This window comes from Kryptolebias marmoratus, linkage group LG6 (assembly GCF_001649575.2).
Source record: "Kryptolebias marmoratus isolate JLee-2015 linkage group LG6, ASM164957v2, whole genome shotgun sequence".
In the NCBI taxonomy this organism is placed as follows: domain Eukaryota; kingdom Metazoa; phylum Chordata; class Actinopteri; order Cyprinodontiformes; family Rivulidae; genus Kryptolebias; species Kryptolebias marmoratus.
Window position 1 is genome coordinate 23,122,207 of NC_051435.1, and position 18,424 is coordinate 23,140,630.

At 39.1% G+C, this 18,424-nt stretch overlaps 1 protein-coding gene across 2 annotated transcripts in view; it reads left to right on the plus strand.

The window, feature by feature from the left end:
* The first annotated feature begins 245 nt into the window (after nucleotides 1–245).
* Nucleotides 246–18,424, plus strand: part of LOC108244194 (probable ribonuclease ZC3H12C) — a 31,295-nt gene continuing 13,116 nt past the window's right edge. Inside the window, exon 1 of one of the 2 annotated variants that reach the window (XM_037976072.1) lies at nucleotides 246–361. The gene's annotated coding sequence lies outside the window, so the exon portion shown is untranslated. Of the gene's footprint in view, nucleotides 362–12,569; nucleotides 13,445–18,424 lie in introns of those variants that run through there. The other variant, XM_017430157.3, reaches the window with a different exon arrangement.

Below are 18,424 nucleotides of genomic sequence, written 5' to 3' on the forward strand. Positions count from 1 at the left end.
ATTTTAGAAGTATTGAAGTATTAACTACATTCATATACACTGACCTCTTATTTTGTATTTACAAAAAGACAAATAAACCTGGAGATTTTAACTAGGTGTTACAAAATGAATGCAAGTTGGGCAGAAAGACGACCTTTCAAAGTGATTAAATGAAATCCTTATTGGCAGTGGGTAAATCAGAGCACATCACTGACAGGTGCAGCTTGTGGCACTAGGTGGAGACATTCAGGCAGAAAGTTTCCTGTCAGAAACCGCAGCACATTGTCTCTGTCAGTCATGAGCAGAGCAGCTGGCTTTCATTCAGATAACAGAGCTGCAGGGATGAAGAGATAAATCAACACGGCCAGGATGACAAGTTAAAGTAAGTGTATTTATTTAACTCCTAGTTGATATTTAAATAAACTGATAAACTCAGCACTTAACCGAGCAACACTTTACTCCACTGTTGATGAATAAATACTTATTTTAAGTACAGAAAAGCTTAACATTATGCAACTCTCAGATAATTAAGGATGAACAAATCTGCATGTAAAAGCATAAAAATACAACCAGGTATAAAATGAAATGTACTTTGTTTCAAAACAACAAAATAAATTTTTCATCTTTATTCAATATAATTAATCCTGAAAGTGAAATTGTTTGTTTAATAAAACATTAGCTGAAAGTAGTTGCTTTCCTCATTCCAAGCACATAAAGATAAACTCTCTAAGTCTCATGCTCGTATGCAAATTCAGCTGTGTTGGCTGTTGAACAAGATTTTGGGGTTTTTGGCAGCTGCAGGCTATTAAGTTGTCATTAATAACATACCTGTTCACACTATTCATGCTTTGTCAGTGTCTTTTCAAGGTTTGTTTGGGAAACCATGTCAGGAGACACCCACATGTATCATCAAGTTTGGAGGTTACTGCACGGCTGTGGTTTTTCATGTGCACAGAAATAGTTCAGACATTTTGAAGTGGGGTTCTGTGAAAATGTTATGAGCTATTAACATTTGACCTGTTGTAGGAAACCTTTTGAATTACATCATTTTGGAGCAACAGCTGCTGTCTGTAGCACTTTCTGTGCTGCTGGTAATTCCAGCAGCAATATTATTAGTAGTGGGTTAAAGGGACTGTAAGATGATTTGTTGTTAATCTTTAAAGATTGGAGTTGTGTTAGGGCACGATCCACTTTACAAGTGAGGCCTCTTCCAAATTGGACTGATGTCGTCTTAAAACAACTACTCGCTCAAAATTTCATAGTGGTTTATACATAAACATTGTTTTATAAATCTTCACACCACAGTCAATTCTTGCTGTTATCCTTCCATCCATCCATTTTCTTGACCCGCTTCTCCATTCCGGGTCGCGGGGAGCTGGTGCCTATCCCCAGCAGTCACTGTGCGAGAGGCAGGGGACACCCCGGACAGGTCGCAAGTCCATCACAGAGACACATAGAGACAAATGAGACAAACAACCATTCACACTCACACCTAGGGACAATTTTAGAGTCATCAATTAACCTAACAAGCATGTTTTTGGTCTGTGGGAGGAAACCGGAGTACCCGGAGTAAACCCACATGTGCGCTTGCCGTTATTTAAAGTGGAAATGAAATAAAATATAAAAATAATGAGTTTTCATGTTTTTCTTTAAGTTAAACACCATCATGAAAAACTCCAGTGGTCCATTTCTCTGATTTAAAACATTAATGACTTGTTTTTAGATGTTTTCTGTCAGAATCCTGAAGTGGGCTGATTGTGTGGGCGGAGTTACCTCCTTGGTTGGTGACGTAGAAGTCGGTCGGTTTACACAATTAATTGTAATACACTGAACCATTTCACCCCCACACTGTCTGTATTTGCTATTTTACTGCCTTGTTCAAGTTCCTGTTTTGGCACTCGACTTTGATCTTCAGTTATTAATTTTAAATGAGTGTAAATGTTTTTTTTAAATGGGAGACTGAAAACCAGCACCTTTTATGACTTTCTTTTAAATTATGTTACCTTCTAAACACTTCTCATTTCACCTTTAAGCAGAAGTGTTATATTATTCCTGCAGGATGTTTCAGAAATGCTCCAGCTAGCTAATGCTGCTCTTATTTGCACTTGCTAAATGTTTTAGAATTTTAAATAATTAACCAGGTAATGTAAAATTGCCTATTGTGTAAATGTTTATAATACAGCATCAGTATGAATGCCTATAAACATTTTAAGATTTAGGTTGTTTTAAGATTGCAGTAATCCTCTTTGGTCCTGGCCTCACTCAGATTAGCTGTTAGCCCTTCAGTCTGGTCATTCAAAGAGTTGTCTACAACAGGTATGATATTAACTGTTCATAACTTTCCACAGAACCCCACTTTAAAAGATCCGAACTATTCCTTGTTCTACATATGGTCTGACTGTGTCCTCATGTGGCCTTTTACCTACTTTTCAATTGAGCTGGAAACATGACTGTGGGCTGCTGGTCAGGCTAGGATGTGTGTGTGTGTGTGTGTGTGTGTGTATGTGTGTGTGTGTGTGTCAATGATCATGTGCCAGCAGGAGCAGCACTGCGGCACACTCCCTCCGAAAAGGCAAGGGGGATGGGAGGACGGGGGGGTGGCTGGATGACGTTTGGCCCGGCAGCTGGGAGCTGCTCTGTGCTTTTGTTCCCCTCTGACCCATCTGACCCGGCACTTGCCCTGATGTCACACACACACTTTCACACACCTGCAGATTGTCAGACACATGACCTCACATGCACACACACAAGCATATATGTTGATGTGAGTATTTGCTGACGCACACTGGAGACACACATACACACAAACAGTTCAATGGGCTGGGCTCCTGTGGGGACGATCTATCATGACTTAATCAGAAAGCTGGGAATTCAGGTTTGTGTGTGTGTGTGTGTGGAGGGAGGGGTATCATACAGAAATGTCAAAAGAGAGACAAAAATAAGTCTACAGTGTTTCCTGTAGAGGTATATTGCTGCCAAGAAAACAGATCCATATCACTGTATAACATGAAAAAAACTATTGTTCAAACAATTTTTTTACGTTATAAGGTGATATTTTCATGTTCTTTTCTTTTACACATTCAAATAAAATGTGTTTGCAATATTACTGTATACATATTTATACCTCAGCACACATTGACCCTGAACAAACACCAAGTGTAGTCGAGGTGCAGTGGTCAAATGTTTTAACATCCTTCCCATGTAAATTAATGATATATTTCCACAAACTCTATAAAAAAGCCTTTAACATTTCTCTGTTGGCCACTTGCGTTTTTATAAGTACTTGTTTTACCTAAAGCAAGAAGCATTGATTGCAACTAAGAAAATCAAACCTTCATGTTTGAACAAAATATTACCATGTCAGTAATATAGATTACATTGTGAAAGTATTCAGAGACATGGTAAATCAGAACCAAAAATACATGTCATTCTTGTTAGAATAGTACCTTTGTTCACCATCCTCATCATGCTTTTTTGGGGTTTCTGCAGCAGACTTTGGCATCATGTCCTGCCTGCTGGCTTCTCTACCCAGGTGCTACTTTAGAGTATTACATGAGGAAAACACATCTTACACATAATGTTCATTCACGCATGTACTCAAACAAAGAACAAGAAAGACAATGTGCTGACCTAATTTTTATGCACATTGTTTTCTGATGAACTGGCTAATTATAACCATTAACCATTAGTTTGCTGGCTGATTAAGTTTATGCTGGTGTAGCAATGTTTGTTGAGAAATTGGGCAATATGAGACTTTAGGTGTCTAGGAACAAACATAATATTTGATCCTTACTATTTGAATTTGGATATTAAAGTTGTAACAATTATTGTCGGGTTTATATTTTATATACATATATATATCAGCAGGGCTAAGATACTGTGGAACCTCCAGATCCAGACTGACAAACAGGTGATGGCTAACCAACTGGACATTGCGGTGATAGATAAGATACAGAAAAAAGCAGTGGTGATAGATGTGGCAGTCCCAAGTGACTGTAACATCAAGATGAAGAAGAATGAAAAGCCTGAGAAATACCAAGGACTGAAAGAGGACATAGAGAAGTTGTGGAAAGTCAAGGCCTCAGTGGTACCAGTGGTCATCAGAGCACTCGGTGCTGTGACCCCCAAACTAGAAGAGAGGCTCCAACAGATCCCAGGAACAACCTCAGAGATCTCTGTCCAGAAGCGCACAGTCCTGGGAACAGCTAAGGTACTGAAGAGGACCCTCAAGCTCCCAGGACTCTGGTAGAGGACCTGAGGTTGACGTAAAATGAAATCTCGCCCATGTGGGACAAATAGGGCGAGATGGAAGTATATATATATATATATATATATATATATATATATATATATATATATATATATATAATATACTGTATATAGGGCTGGATGGTAGTGCAGTTGGTTACCACTGTTGCCTCGCTGCAAGAAGATCCTGAGTTTGCAGCTCAGCTCTGACTTTTCTTGGAAGTTTGCATGTTTTCCCCGTGAACCCCGGGTGGGTGGCCGGTTTTCACTTGTTACTTCATTTTCCTCCCGAAGACCAAAAACATACATGTTAGGTTAACTGGCTGTTCTTGGGGGGGAAATGCTGTTTTTTAGTCAGTCTGTGTAGGATTTTATTGCCCTGAATCTTCATCCAGATGGTAGTGGACAGAGGTTCAGGGAATGGACATGTAGAAAATGAATGGATGGATGGACATTAAACCCATGATGCTATTGCTTGTTCAGTGCCTTTAATAAAAACTCACCATGTCATCTTTTAGATTGAGCTGCTAAGCATGTGGAAAATCACTTTACAAACAACGGAATAAAATAAATTTTTTGAACGGAATCAATGATTACCTAACAAGAAGAATGGGTGCCAGTTTTGTTTGTTTCAGACATCCAGATGTGGGGATTTCTCTTTTCATACTCCTATAATTAATATTTTGTTGTTTTTTTTCTTAAACCTGTTAGCAAAACGAAAAACAGTTCTCCACACTGGTTTCTGTGAACTTGTTGTGAGGTCCTTTTCTGACAAACAAATAGTGAAAAAGATTCTTTTTGAGCCTAATTCCTAAGATTTGGACTGAGTTGCCGTGGAGGTTTAATTGGCCTGAGTTATGTGCTAAATCTCAGCATTTGTATGGCTGTTGAACCACTCCATCTCCATTACACCAAACACAAGCCTGTAGGAAACAGCAGGTGGTGGTGGTGTATGTGTGTGTGTGTTTGTTTGTGTGTGTGTGTGTGGGTAGTATGTTTTCAATGCTGTCTCTTTAAGTGACCCAGAGGGCACCGGCCCTAAGACCAAACTTTTGTGTCTTCAAAGTCCTCAGTGATCATGTCCCAGCCCCCTCTACACACACATACACACACACACGTGGCCTGGTGTGGTTTGTTTAGCTTCCCTCTCCATAGATAGGAGCATGTGTAGAGGCTGTTAGTATGTTATTGTCCCGGTAAAGTGTGTGTGTGTGTGTGTGGAGCTGATACCAGCTGGACTGCCTCTTCCTCTCCCTGTGTCCAGCCCTCAGGCCTTGTTAAGGGTTGGAGTAATCCATGCTGCCTGGGTCAGTGTTTATCCAGCAGGCTGAATGAAGGTCTGCTGCAGCTTCTGCTCCTGCTGTTTCCTCACTGACCCCCATTCATTCACATCTCTGTCTGGATTAAAGCAAGTATCTCTAGTTGGCGGGTAACAATTGTGAGACAATGGGTGAATTTTCCATTGCAGTCTCACTGAATTGAGTGTTTGTGTTTGTGTGTGTGTGGCAGCTTTGCGGCACAACCTCAGCAGCCGCCCCACCTTTCTGAACATGTTCTAAAGTCAAGTGAGAAGACTGTGAGCCTCTGTGACTGAAGTGAGGAAACTGAGATGGTTTTGAGACATGTTAGCAACTAGTTTGCAAATGGCATTTGCAAACTAGTTGCTAACAGTCGCAGCCCAGTGAGATACTCGCTACACCTGCTACTTCCCCTGTTTTTGTTGTATCATTACTCAGTTCATTAATTTCAGTCAATATAAAGGGTGAAACTAAGCCATAGTTCTATTTTATAGATGTTTGGGTCAGGATGCTTCACAGGGTTTGTTTATCTATACTTTTTAATTAGCGCTTCTTATGGTCACAATCATAATAATTAGTATCTTATAACAATGAAAGCTGGACAAACAAGCTGAAAGGAAGATACTGAAACAGTTTTTTTTTTTTTCTTTTGGTAATATTTTCTTTGCTAGTTTGTTTTGTGGACATTGGCTGTTTTTTCACTCAGTTTCTGTCTGGTCTCATACCGGACAATGACAGCATATTTTACAGTTTGTGCCTAAAATAAGGAAAGTGGACACGTGGAGGTCAAAGAATTAATGTTAAGGCCTACAAAACAATCTCCATCAGAGGAACACTTTTTGAAAGTCGTGTTTTTAGGAAACAGATGAAAAATTTACCAAAGATCCGACACAGGCCTAGAGAAATACAGTACATTATCCTTCAGTTGATTATTTACTGTATGACAAGGTTTCAGCTAACAGCTCTTTGGGAGTCACTTTTTCAAAGCTAAAATACTGTTTTATGTGTCAAACTGTGTTATACTTGGAGTTTTTCATAAATCCAAGTCAAGAAATAGGAAGAGTCTTGGATAGGATAATGGATAATGGATAAGAAATAGGAACAAATTGTGACTTTGTGACAGACTGCTGGTGACAAAGAGCCCAAAGATCAAACATTACTCATCTGTAATGTTTCAACACAACATCGGCTCATCCCTTGAGTTTAGGAGCCTTTTTATGCCTGAATGACTTGTGGGTCAGAGTTAGTTGGTTTAACAAACACAAACAGCATTCCTCTGAAAATGGTCAGGTGGACGTGCTTGAAAACAAAATATCAAAAGCTATATAAATTACCATGGCCAATGGCCATGTTAATGTCAAAATAATAATACTGTTTAGATGACTGAATGTATTGCCATTTTTACAAAAGCATCAGCAGATATGCAGATATATGACGTTTCGGGGTACGCATTAACTGCCAGGTGGGAACGCTCTCAATCAGAGCTGTCCACTTACAGAGGAATCACCAGAGATAGATGTTAGTGCAAGGTTAGAATAGGGCCTTTGTGTCCTGATGGATGGATGGATGGTAATATATTTATATGCTAACTTAGTAACTTGTAAATGGTTAAGACTATAACAGCTATTATCATATTATTGTCCAAACCACAAAGGTGGTCTTACATTTTTTTTATTTTCTGCAGACAGATGGCTCACTTAGAACAAACACAACTGTCTCTGCTTAGAGGCTAATTATAAGAGACCTTCGAGATTAACATTTGTTAAAACAGCAGCAATCCACTTTGTTTTTTGCTTTACTTAAACTAGTTGTTAGCTTGTCAAGCCAGTCAAACTTAATCTACATTTCTCTAAACCGAGTTTGTTCAAAGCGCTGTCTACAGCAGGTAAGATATGAAATGTTCATAACCTTTCTGCAGAACACTGGTGTAGATTCTCAGTCATCCGGGACATGGTAAATCCAAAAAAGGGTAAAAAACAAAAAACACTGGACTTGTATTCTGTAGCTGAAGACGTTTTGCTTCTCATCCAAGAAGCTTTGTCAATTTAAAAAGCAGAGAGTGTGAAGTATGCAGACAACCCTTCAAAAGATCTAAACTATCACTTTAAGGCTTGTTATTCTTCTTAATAGGTGTTTTTTAAGGGTATTTATATTTCATCTAAAATAAAACTATTAAAAAAAGGTTTAAAATACCATCATAGCAGTGCTTCAGTGTAACTTTTTTTGTTGCTGTTGAACTTGTAAAAACTGCTCTTCTACGGTTTTACCGTTGTCTGGTTGAACTTTATGATGAGCTCTCACAGAGGAGCTGATTGAAACTGGAGACAAAGTGCAAAATAGTTACAGTTCTGGTTGAAATCTGCCTATTTTACCATATTAACTGCAGCCAGTAGAAAGAGCACGAAGAACTAAATTCCTGTGAATCTCTTCTATTCACTTCATGAATCTGTGACTCCTGTAAAACCTACTTTTGTTATGTATAATTTAGGGTATAAGCAACATAACTACTATGTGCAAAATCAAAATAATAATTTTTCAAAACCTTGAAGGTTTGTCTGTTATTAATGATGTGACTCAAAAACTAATTTTGAGAAAAAAATATTTAAAAAAAAACAATCACCAAAAAACAGGGTTTTTTTGTTGTTGTTTTTACTAGAAGCTTAGCTTTTCTATTAAAATAAATGTAACTCTTTAATTTAACAATGGTAAAAACAGAATTACATGAGCATGGTTTGTCTGTACTTTTTTGTAATAATTTAGTCAGATTAGCTGTCACCTCCATATGCTCCTTCTTCCTGTGTTCGAAGCAGAGATTCTGTTCAGGTCAACGACAAACGGCTGAGAGTAAACGGCAGCGACTCGGTGTCGGCCAGGCTTGGTAAGGTGCAGGCTGAGAGCAGGACACCTGTTCATCCTGAGACCAGGAGCAGATGGTCCACATGGCCGCTGCTCCCCAAGGGGAAAACTGTCAGCTGAGCCCCAATTAGAGAGTCGCAGCGAGTCAGGGAGGAGAACGGGGGAAGTGGGGGACCATGATCAAGGCTTGGCAGCAAATTAGTCCAATAATAAAATCATTGAAATGTGATAAACCAACAAATTAAAATGAGTTTGCTCTGACACACACGCACACACACCTCACGTTAGAATGAGTGAAAATATTGACTGATAGGTTTCTGGCTGAACTTGCTTAACCCATTTATATCACCCGAACTCAGTTTGTTTAGTTTCATTGAATTATTTCATTGTCTTTTACTTTTACCCTTCTGCATCTATTTACCTGTCTCCAAGATTTTACTTTATTAGGTTAATTAACAACCATTTTAAACAGTTTGATATGGAAACTTCTTGACTTAATGGAATTTGCATATCTAACGTGTAATTTAATACAGCTGGATCCGTGCCTGATGTACGTGTTTTAGCTGTGGTTGGTAACCAGGAACTGGTTTTACCACCTAATTAGGTTTCACTGATTTGCATAGTAAAAGTTGTAACATTTACTGTGGAGAGAGTAAGTGAGCACTCAGCCTAAAAAATAAATGTTGTGTCACACTTACTAGGCGCAACCAACAGATTTGCACAGGGTGGCTGGGTGAGAAAGGCTTGGCCCCATTTACCTCTCATGGAGTTTTGTTTTAACTGCAAAGCTAAAAGCAGAGGATTGCCAGACATAAATTTAAAAAAACACACAAAGGAAACTAAATAAATTGGTACAATATGTTAAAAAGAGAGCTGGAAGGGGGAAAAAATGAAGTGACGTTTAGGAAAGTGAATGGGGAAAACAAAGAAGGGCTAATAATATGGTTACTGCTGTCATTTCTAAAATGGTTTTAGATATAATATTGATAACAAGACCTGACATGGCTGAGGTCTGCCTCAGGCCACCGGTGGTGAAGCTGGATGAGGGCGTCAGCAGGCTCAGACCTGCTGTCTGAATCGCAACTTCAGTCTCAGAGTCCTGGTCAGAAGATTAAATCTTTTTGGTGGGGAAATCTTTCTGCAACATATGCTCCAAACTATAGAGACTTTATTGTTTTGGTAAAATAATCAAATGCACTGTACTTGTATAGCACCTTCCTAGCCAATCAGGCCACTCAAGGGACTTTACAACACAGTCTGAGCCCTCCTTTACCCATCCACACAGCACTGAATGTCTATAAAGCTAATCTGAATAAATCATTCTATGGAGACTGATCAGTGCTTTAAACTCCATTCATACTACAATGGAGCACACATCAGAGGCAATGAGGGACACTTTGACATGTGACTCCTGCCAGGAATTAAACCTCCAACTCTCACATTAGAGGATGACTGCTCTACCCACTGATCCACAGCGGGCCGCAAAGTCTGTAGGGGAAGGCGTAATTAAAGGAATGAAGCCATTGTTTCCTCTGGTTATCTCATCGTTCTCTCTGTGACTTTGTGTAGGTCATGTTTGAAGATGTCCCACTTTCAGATTACGCTCCCATTTTGCCTAAAGCAGCTTTTAATTCCACTTTCTACAGTCTACTGATGACTCTTGAATATTGACACTAATTGCTTCTAGTTTTGGTCAAAAAGAAGAACAATGAAATAATCATTAGCACTAATATTTAAGTTTTTTTGCATTAAACTTTTACTCCAATTTGCCAACCATGGGTCTAGTCGGTGCATGTGAATAAGGATTGTTCAATTTATGTATTAATTGCCATCATGAGAAAAGTTCCTTCACCCAGGAGTGATATTTTGCCAGTATCCAATGTACATAAAAGGCTGAGCTGTGGTATCATACTGCTATTAGCACAAGATTTAGAAATACTAGTATTTAGTATGTTGAACATCACAGCAGTTTTTAGCCTACACTCACAGGCATTATGGCATTCTTTAAAACCACAGTTTTAAAGATAAATATAAATGTGCTTCCTTACCTTCTAACTGAATAAAACAAATGTACCAAACTCAGTTCATCCCAAATCCCATGTGAAACATTTATATAAAATCGTATTTTCTTTTTGTTTTTGTGTTTTTACTGTAACTGCAGTCTAGCCCATCTTTCTTTTTAGTAAAAAGTAACTGTATGACTTTGTGTGAAACATTTTTGTAAAAGAGATTTTTATCTCAGTGAAATCCTTCCTTCATTAGTTAAAAGGTCATAGAAAATGTATTGCAATGTTCTGATATGCCTTTAATTGCCTAAATAAAAATAATTAAAATGCTGTTGAAGTAAAATACATTATAGCTAACAAGTCATATTTAAGTGAAATTAAATTTGTTTGTTACAGTAAGTGGAATATTTATTGAAACTAACAAAGTGATAGTCGTTAGCAGGTTAAAGATCTGATGTGCGCAATTCAATGACATCTAGTGGCCAAGCTGAGAGCTGCAGCCAACTAAACGGGTCTTAATTCATCCTGATGAGCCTGTAGGAGGGCAAATAGATGCCTAATAAATGTGCTATGACCCGCTGTGGTCCCAGTGTTTGATCATTTAGAAGCTCTAACTGTTTTATGATGACCCTGATGAAGGCCTTTCTTTAGATACCACAAGTTTCCTTGAGCTACTTAAATTTCTTTCCTCTCTATGTTCATTGGAAGTCAGTGAATCTGTGCCAGAAACTCTAATCAGACCCTCCAGGATTTAGCGACGTTGCGATCGCAACTATTAACGCAAAATCAAGCAAACCCCGCAAAATCGCAACTTTTTGCAACTTTGCCCAAAACACTGCAACTTTCTCGCAACTTTAACCAAATATTTATTGTTTCTAAAGTGATTCGCCACCGTTTCTGCGGTCTAGTGTCTTCTTTGTGAGTTTGTGTAGTGTGGAATACAAAATAACCCCAAATAACTCACAAAGAAGACATGACATCACATCCTGTTAACATCAGAATGCCGGGAGCGTGCAGGAGCAGCAACCGAAGCGAAAATGTGCGCTAATGCTTCACATTTGCCCACAAAGATTTCAGCAAAGGACCGCGCAAAACAGTTTCCTCCCCAGCTGCATGAGAGTGGGGGGGAAGCTGTTTTGCACGTCCTGCAGTGTAATCATGGAACATAAACTCATCGACAAACACTTGGTGTCTGCAAAACACGTGCGGAGAGCTGCAGACGAGGGACAATCCAGAAATGGTCATGAATGTCAGTTTATAAGCTATCAAAGTTCTCAAATAAAGCACCTTTTGAGAATGTCAATGTTTGTTGGTAATTATCTTACAAAACTAGTAAGTATTTTTGGTTTATATATTAAAAGTTATAGTTTTTTATTAATTTTAGTAAAAAAAAAACAACTTTTCATCGCAACTTTTAGGAAAATGCCTCGCGAAATCAGGCATTTTAGCCCGCAACAATCACAAAAAATGCCCGCGACATCCTGGAGGGATTGTCTAATACTATATCAACACAGTAAACTGAGTGATTCTCATTCGTATGCAATTTGACAAAACATAAAATAGCTGCATTATTTAGATTTTATTAAAATTAGCTCGTTTCACACCTAATTTGACAAGCATGTAATTTCTACACAACCTGACAGACTCTTTTGCAAAACATGTAGGCTACTTTGAAGGGTTAAAAACCCCTTTAATTGACTAAATGTCAACTTTAGGGAAACTAATAAACTCTTTGTCTCCAAAGAAAATAAATTGTACTTTTAAATGGAACTGTCAAGGTCCTGCTCAACAGGCATTTTTGTCGCTAACTTTCTTTAAACTCAAACAAACATGCCTTCTGAGGAGGCTCTGAAAAGGCTCACTCATGTAATCAAAACTCCGTTCAAACAATCGATTCTGTTCTAGTTTTTTCATATCTTGTCCAACTCTTTCCCCTTTTTGCCTTATTAGTTCTTATTTCACTTTGCTTTACCCACCTGCTAACTTACCATCAGATGCACACACACACACACACTCACACACACACACACAGCCCGGCACTTGTTTTGGGAGCACACGCTACCTTTAACATAATTCGTCTCATTGTTTGAGTCAGGCCAGTCCCCCCCCCCATGAGACAAAGGGGTCGAAGGCAGCAGCCGTCTCCAGTGGGCCAGGTGCTCTACAGAGCTCATATCTGGGTCCTGTGTGTGTGTGTGTGTGTGTGCGTTTACTTGCTTTTTCTAATCATTTGTGTGTGTGTGTGTGTGTGTGTGTGTGTGTGTGTGTGTGTGTGTGTGTGTGTGTGTGTGTGTGTTGGCCTAAACATGGTGTGTCTGTGTGCAGCTGCCTGCCGAGGACCCTCTTTTGTGTCCCCCTCCCCACCATTGTCAACTCACACCCTCTCGTCCATTCATGGCTCGAGCTGGCACATGGACTGCTGGTGTGTGTGTGTGTTGGGTGTGTGTGTGAGGTTTAGGTGGGACGGTGCAGAGGGGTGGAGTTATTTTATCATATCTTAGTGGGGTTTTTTCTTGTTGGTGGATAGGTGGGCGATCAGAGTGTGTACAGGAGAAGCTGTGGCGACCATGGGGAGGTGAGACGTGTGTGTTTTTGTCAGACAGCTGTCTTGGGATTGGTCAGTGGAGCCGACTCCAAGTGAGGAAGGGATGGTAGATGAGTTACACTCCATCTGTTGTCAGTCACTCTGATGATCCTGCAGCTTCAGGACGCCTCGCTCTGCCTCACAGCCTGCAGGCTGAACTCTTAGGATTCCTGCTTAACACAAACTGGAAACATTTTGGACGGGCTTTTTTCTTTTTCTTTTTTTTTTTTTAAACCCGCTTTCCAGTGGATACTGACGTTTCACTGTCTTTTCCTTTGAAAAGGAAACTTCTTACACCTGGGTCAATTGGGTTGTTTTTTCTTACCAACATCATTGGGAAATCCCTCTTTTAGCTTTTGTCACTTTAAGCTTTGCTGCTGAAATGACCAGACGTGGCACTTCAGAAGAAAAACTGTAGGAGTTGTTGTTTTTTCTCTGCTGGGCTGACTTGGTGTTTGTCTTTGAACACTGTGGTGAGTTGTGTTTTCTCTTCTGGTGTTTGCCTATGGTTAGTATACTTTTTGATTTTTTTTTTTTTGACATTTACATCTAGTAATATGTAACATTTTACCTTGAAATATACCTGGATGACCTATTGTCATCACAAGGGATTAAAATCTAAATGTGCAATTATTTGCATTTTTTTATGAGTTACATATTATCATTTAAAAAACACCAGCAAATGTTTGTATTTGCACAAAATCAATCAGATACAATCAAATCAAATTTATTTATGTAGTACATTTAAAAACAATTGTTGTTGGCCAAAGTATTGTACACAAAATAGTAAAAAATAAAATAATAACTAAACACAAAATACCACAAAGCAAGCAAACTAAAATGTACAATATTAACTGAATGTAATATTCAGAGAAGTATTTATTTATTTGTTTATTTTACTTTGAACATTTTTAGGTAGATATGCAGGGCAATATAAAGTATATTTCAAGTGAAACCAAGAAAAACAGAATAACTTTCTTTGATTTTGCTAAGTGGGGATTATTGGGGGTTTCCTCTGACAGTTTGAGTGGGAAAAATCTCTCTGTCCAGGTAAATTTAATAATTTAGTTACAAAAACATTTTTAAAATATGACAATAGAAGCTGTTATTGTTAATATTAAAGTCTTTTCATATGACAGCCAGTAACCTTCCTGACTTTACTGGAGGTAAACCCAGACTTTTCAGTTTGCACAACTTTAGGTGAAAGTAAGCAATAATACCTTCACACACATACACACACATGCACACACTCACACACACACATCACAACCCCTAACCAAAGGCCACTCAACAGACAGACAGTGGTGATATGTATCACTGAGGATGAATCTGGACACCACCAGTTGCAGAAGAGAAGCAGGCGTGGGTAGAGGAGGAGGAGGATGCTTTCAGGGAGTTCCCCTGTGGCTTCAGTAGGCATCTGTTGCCCCCCTCCCCTGCCCATATACCCCACCCCCACTTTCTGAACCCTCTTTGTCCCCCTCCCAGCCGGTCCCTGGCGTGGCAGACTGGCTCAGTGCCGGTCTCAGCCAGCAAATGGCAGCCGTGCGGCGGGCCGCCTTGAGGGACCGGTCAGGGTCTGATCTCAGGGGAGCTCATCCTTCCACACCCCGCAACCCCCCTCAGGGGGGCTAACCCCGGATCATAACACATGCAGAGAAACATGCAGCGCAGAAACAGCCCGAGTGGGACAGGTCACTGAGGTGGAGGCTGCAGCATCTGCTCACTGTGGATGGACTCAGGTCTGCCCTCCGACGCAACACAGTTTGCAGAAACTAGTTCATGATTTAAACTTGAGTTTGAATAGCTTCACTGGAACCAGTGTGGAAATTATGATAAGTCTGTAAAGTTAAAAAATCATCAACATTATTGAAATGGAGGCTTATACCCCTACAAGTATTAAAAGCTAAAAGAAACACAGTGTGTCTTATCAATTGAAGAAGTAATAATGTGACAATATGAATAAAATTAGATAAGTACAAATATAAAAAACAAAACTCATGATGGTATTCAGCATTATTGGAGTTTATGTGTAGTTTAGATGTGCTGAGACTGAAGCTGTTTTAGCCTCTTTAAAGTATTTTGTATAAAAATGTCAGCCCAACGGAAGGAGTGTGTAAAGTTCCTGTGCAGCTGTGAAATACTGCATAAATAACTGTCTTAGAGGCTTGTGGGTTGTGTTATTTTTATTATTGTTATTATTATTATTTTGTTTACTGCAGGACTGCAAAAAAAGAGAATTTGTTTGCAAAATGTTCTTTAACCTCCCTGAAGCCCTCAGAGAGGTAGGGAAGCCCTTGTGTCTTTGAGTCAATTTACCCCAAAGGGTTAAAAAAAAAAAAAAAACAAAGCTCAACAAACTGAAAGATGTGCAGGATGTTTTACAGATCCAGCAGCGTTATCAGCCGTATCTTATGTACATTTGAAACAAAAACTATTTTGCTTCAGTTTTGCTGAGTGAAAAGCCCATCAGAATGTTTTTGGGTCGTATTTTGACAATAAAAATTCTTTTAATAAGAGCAATAAATTTAACTAATTTGGTTTTATTCCATTTAGCCCTCCTGAAGCCTTCATAACTGAAGAGAGGAAGAGAAGCCTTTGTAACTTCAGATCCATTTGACCCAAAGGCCACGGGAGGGTCAAATAAGACTTTCTATCTAATCACAGAGAGAGAGAGAGTTTCTCAGTCCCAGAAAAACAAACAGACTAAAAAGAACTTTAAGACTAAATTGATTTCTTATATTTCTTGGCTTTTTTATTTGCTGTGTCATCGTCAATTCTGCTAACTCCTCAAAGATTCCATCTGTGGTCGACGCTGGTGTATCTGCTGAATCACCAGCCACCTTGATGCATGTGTGTGTTTTGGAGGGGAGTGAGTGGATTTAACCCCCCACCCCCCACCCCCACCCACCTCCGTCTGTGCATGCTGCTCCGGCCTGAGAGAACAATACACCCGTCACAGGGGGACAGATTGGGTGGCAGCTGCATTGTTGAAGGACGGCAAGCCAGACACACTTCTCTCCCCCCAGCACCCACCCCGATCCACACGAACTCACTCTCGCTCTTTGCTTTTGTACTTCTTTTGTTGGTGGGGGACTAAATTATTCCAGTTCTCTTGTGGCATTCAGGGTGACAAACAGTGGCGCGGCAGATTAGATGTCGGGGTCGGGACATAAAAAGAGGCCCCAGCTTTCCGGTGCTTTGGGCTTCAGTTTGAGAGATTTCTCATTAAAAGCTTGGGCTAAAATTTAACCCCAAATATGCATCATGGATACAATCTCCTAATTCAGTTTGCCAGGTCTGGTGGATAAAAGTTTTTTTTTTTAATGAAAGTCCCAGCATTTCTTGCAGGAATGCACATCACCCACTGCCTTGTTTGCCAACGTTTTGAACAAAGGTCTTGTGCTATTTGTCGTATGTGTTGACTTTGACTCTCAAATACCACACCAAACTTTGTAGCTGCCATTTTGAATTGGGTTGACTCCAAACTTTAATCAGTTGTTGAGGTACATCCAGTGATTACTTTCTGAAAGTTTCCTTAAAATCTGTCAACTGGTTGAGATATTTTGCTGACAAAACAGATAAACAACACACACAGAGGCAATTACATGAGCCAGGCAATAATTTTATTGGCATACATCTACGTCTCTTTTTAACTAAAATGCAGATATGTATAGTTTTGTGCTTAGAAGTGGGTTGGGCTCTTAGTTATGACTCTACTTGTTTTAAAATTAGAGTCTGCACACAAATTCAACTCGTATTGCTTTTCTAAAATTGCACATTATACAGTAAAAATATGTAAAAAATGTTTTTACTACAAAAAAAAGTGAAGGACTGATAAACTTGCATAAAAGTAAAAGTCTTATTATTGCCCACCTTCAAAGGGTGGCCATTAATGTATTTGCCTGTATGTGTGAGTTAATTTGTCTGTTGTTTTAGCAAAATATCTCATGAACCAATATGCAGATTTTAATGAAACTCTCAAAAGGTAATCATTGAATGTACATCTCCAAATAATCTCCCTTTGAGGCCAACCATAGCCAGCTGACCTCAGCAAACACAAATATAGCTATATTGTACAGATATTGAGCTAAAACTTGGCATGGTAGTAGCTGAGAGTCATCCTGAACAAATACCACAAGCACTGACAGATCATCTAAAATCAGGTAATTTCAAGGTTTGACCAGAATGGTTACAACTATAATGTCATTTCTCTACATAAGATGATCTTAGTTTAAAACTCTGGCATTAAAGGTGGCAGGTGAAATGGAGTCCTTCAAGGAATGCCTTTCAAATATAGATAAAAATAGCCTTCCTTGAAGAAATGGGTGTTGCTTGCCACCTTCCATACCAAACGTTTAAACTCAATGCTACTACCACTACTACTACCACTACTACTACTACTACTACTACTACTACTACTACTACTACTACTACTACTACTACTACTTCTACTACCACTGCTGCCTCACAAAACCTACTGAGTTACAGCTACCTTTGTGTATGCTTTGAACTGGGTTTACTCACTTTCTAAAATTCTTAGTAATAATTCTCCCCTAATTAAACACACTCACAGACTTTGTTGCTGCAAATTTGTGCATCTGCTGAGATCAGAAGCTTGTGCCTGCATACTTTAGTTAGTTTTAATAAGATTGTTACATAATATCTTGTGTCAATGAATGCCTGGTTTCAAAATAAAATATACCAAGGCACTGTTTTCTTTTTTTTTTTATTTGACTTGCTTTGGTATTTCTCTCATTTGACTGTGAAATCTGAAAAACCGCTGCGCCAAAGCTGTGAACAGTAGACACACCCAGAGACATTTTTCTCAGATACGGGAGCCATTTGAGGCTTTTAAAGTACCCTGCACAGTGGGTATTTCCACAGATAAACAAACCTGCGTGCAAACAAACTGATGCTAATAGTTTGTGGCATTATCTGGTATGGAAAAAAAAAAGTCTGAGCCCATCCTGTCCTTATGATGCCAGATATTATAGATGCTGAACTAAATGCAGTTATTGTCTGACTGTTTTTTAACTGTCAGCTCCTTTGTGTGTGAATATTATGTTTTGTGCTGAGCATAAATACAAGAATAACCTTGAACACAGTATGCATTTTTGATCATCTGCAAGACAATAAACAAAAGGTCTGATGCTGCACAGGGATTTCCAGGCATCAAAGTAGCAGGATAGAGAACTATTGTAGGAGCCTACAGTAATATAAGTCATTATTTATCATGTGTGTTTAATGCATGTGTTTGTGTGTCCCTAATAGACTGAAAGTGTGGGAGGATATGTTTTTTTTTAATTATTTTATTGTTTTCAAAAGTAGTTTACTGTCACAGTAGACCTGTCTTTGTTTAAACTAAAACTGTACAGACCGGGAAAGGGTTTTTGCCACCAAACAGGTGTCCCTCTGGTGTTTCCACCACCTGAGGTGTAGTGGACTCATGA